At 38.8% G+C, this 2,962-nt stretch overlaps 1 pseudogene; it reads left to right on the top strand.

Annotated features, from left to right (window-relative positions):
* Nucleotides 1-963: 963 nt before the first annotated feature.
* LOC149162912 (uncharacterized) lies at nt 964-1,482 on the top strand (annotated as a pseudogene).
* The last annotated feature ends 1,480 nt before the right edge of the window (nt 1,483-2,962 follow it).

Genomic DNA, 2,962 nt, shown 5'->3' with positions numbered 1-2,962 from the left:
ACTTTGTGAAGGATATGGTAGTAGACAAAAAGGTGTTGCTAGTAAAGGTGGACACTTTGAAGAATACTGCAGATGCAATGACAAAGTCTGTGAGCACTGAGAAGTTCTCTTACTGTAGAGAAACAATGGGTGTTGCAGGGTTGGATCAATGACTAAGCTCTCCTGTGGCCCCGTGTGGAAAGAAAACAACAAGTGGGAGAATGTTGGGTTGTGTTATATTCTTTCCACGACTAGCCCCAGTAGTTAAGCTAGGGGGTTAGAGGGGGGGCGATGGTTTTCGGTCCATGATATTTTGTAGATCTTGTCAAGGGAAATATGATTATGTTATTATCGAGGGTTAATGGTTTATGTACGCTTTGGCATGTATATATATATGTATTGTAACATTGAAAGGAACATAATGAAAAATCAATCTGGTAGTCCCGATTTTGGGATCCAGAGGAAAATATTTGTGTCTATTTGTTGTATGTGTTATGCTCTCACCATTGTTTATTTTCTGTTTTTATAATTCATATGCAGGTAATTTATGTATGGGGTTAAAACCTACAATGAGGATCAAAAGTAGGACTACGAAGAGTGTCGGGTTTCCTAACAAACAAACAAAAACCTCTTGTTGTTTTTGCACTGAAAGGTTGTTGACGAGGAGGCCAATGAGGATTGAACCTAGATTGGCCTTCTTGAGAGCCAAGGGGGAGGTGTAGAAGATAGTTTCCCCCACATTGAGAACAATAATAGGGCTCTTGGTGTAATAAGGCGGAGCAGAAATGTGCATAGGTTTACATTAAGATGACGCCATTGATATATATATTCACTGTATATATTACAAAAGCTAGTGGGTGTAAATAACAATTGGTACAAATGGATTGAATGAGGGCACAACTTCTAACTTTGGATGTGTATCCTACCTCTTTTTGATATGTATATTACATGTGTATCCTTCAAAGTGAGGGATTTCATGGCCACATGAGCATAGTTTTTTTCGTTAACTTAATCCCCAGTCCAATCTCATCATCTCCAACCATGGTGGAGTGGGGAGCATTGCACGCTCTATAGGATAAATGGGCATCATTTTGTGTTGGCTACTTTAATGCAGGTGAACCACTCAGGGCAGTTATTCTACTCAACAACAACTGTAATTTGGAAGTCTCTGCGTCTTCACACTACCTTCCCATTATAATAGAGTGGAAGGGAATGAAGTTGATACCGACAAATGTTCGACAACTTATTGAGTCTGTAAAACAGAACAACATACATGTTGATTTTATCTTCATTGGTGCAAGTACATATTTGGTTACATCAATGCATGATAACTAGTATTGTGCAACATGTGTAAATGCAACAAATCCTATGGTTCAAGGTGCAATTGTTGTCCAAACTGCAACTTTCATTTTAACTATATATGAAGGCTCAATTGGTGCAACAAGTGAGGCGATGGAAGCCACTGATTATTTAATGGAACATCTGAGTTGGCGTAATCTATAGGTTGGAAGTTGGACATTAATTTAGGATCAAATCAAGGATTTATGTATATGGAGGTCATCCTTGACAAAAAAAAGAAAAATCAAGATTTGTACAACAATCCCATCACAAATGTTCATTTCAAGCATGACAGATTGCTCAACATCTCCAATAGTCATGATGGATCCTGCAAGAAATGGGATTTTGCAACTGGCAATGACAACAAAACTCCCATAGCTTATTTTGTCAAAATTTCTCCCAATGGCGAATTCATTTTGGTTGCCTCCCTCGATGATACCCTGAATTTGTGGAACTACTCAACATGAAAGATTATGAAAACATACATTGTTCTCACCAACAGGTTGTACTACGTGACTTTGACATATTTTGTGATGTATGGAAAATACATTGCTAGTGCTCAGCGACAACAACAAGGGGGCTGCAATGCTAATGCAGGCTGCTCCTTATGCTCAACCTCCACCACAAGCTCAACCAGTATAGTCTTATGGAAGTTCTTTCAATGCAATATCAAGAATGAGAATAGAGACTTGACCAGTAAATGAAGTCTATCAAAAGAACAAACATAACACTGCAATACTCATACATATATGTCTAGAGCTAGATTTAGCTCATATATAAGGCATGCATCGCCACTTCATCTAATGCAAATACCGATAGTTGGGGGAGGTTGTATCCTAGTTGATTTTACTAGTCAACAAACCAACCATGGGTTGGATGATGGCATGCGTCTTGAGTCTACACTATCAGAGACAGATGCCTCTGCCCATGTGGATAATTTGAACCGGGATATGTCTGAATGGCTTGAAATATGTATCTCCTTTTCACATAAAGAGGAGTCTAATTATCTTGTTAATGGAGAGTACTGTGTTGAAAGGATGACGTTGAAAGTATGGAACTATCATATGTATAAATTATGCGAAGATTGGTATTAAGTATTGTAGTTCTACAAGGTGGTCTCAAACCCGAGAAATTGAAATAAGAAGACTCAACTACTTGGAAGAAGCCTCACAACATTTCACTAGATGGTGAGAATTTAAAAATAAATTAAGCCACCAAATTTTCACTAGATTGATTTGAAAACGAAATATCTCATCATGGTTACGAGTCACCCACAAACCCATAGTTATGGGTCAACCACACAAAACCCTTTCCACTGAAGACCATTTTCTAGGCCAAACATTGTTAACATTACAGTTGGCCCACAAGCATTACAAGGTATCTGTATCATCGGCCCTTCGTTCATCATGGTTATGGGTCAACCACTCAAAACCCTTCTATCAAATTCCATTTACTAGGCCACACATTGTCTATAACACAGTTGGCTCACAAGCATTACAAGGTATCTCTATCCTCGTATCTTTGTGCATCATGGTTATGGGTCAACCACGCAAAACCCTTGTCTTCAACAACGCTTCTTTTGGGGTCATCCACAAGCCCACACCTCATCTTCAACAAAAGCTTATCCGGAGGGAACTTCACACAA

The sequence above is a fragment of the Pinus tabuliformis genome, chromosome 5_2 (genome assembly GCF_031772625.1).
Source record: "Pinus tabuliformis cultivar Carrire ecotype Pingquan chromosome 5_2, CPIR1, whole genome shotgun sequence".
NCBI lineage: Eukaryota > Viridiplantae > Streptophyta > Pinopsida > Pinales > Pinaceae > Pinus > Pinus tabuliformis.
The sequence above is the reverse complement of the archived record's forward strand: the minus strand, read 5'-3'. Positions and strand labels throughout refer to the sequence as shown.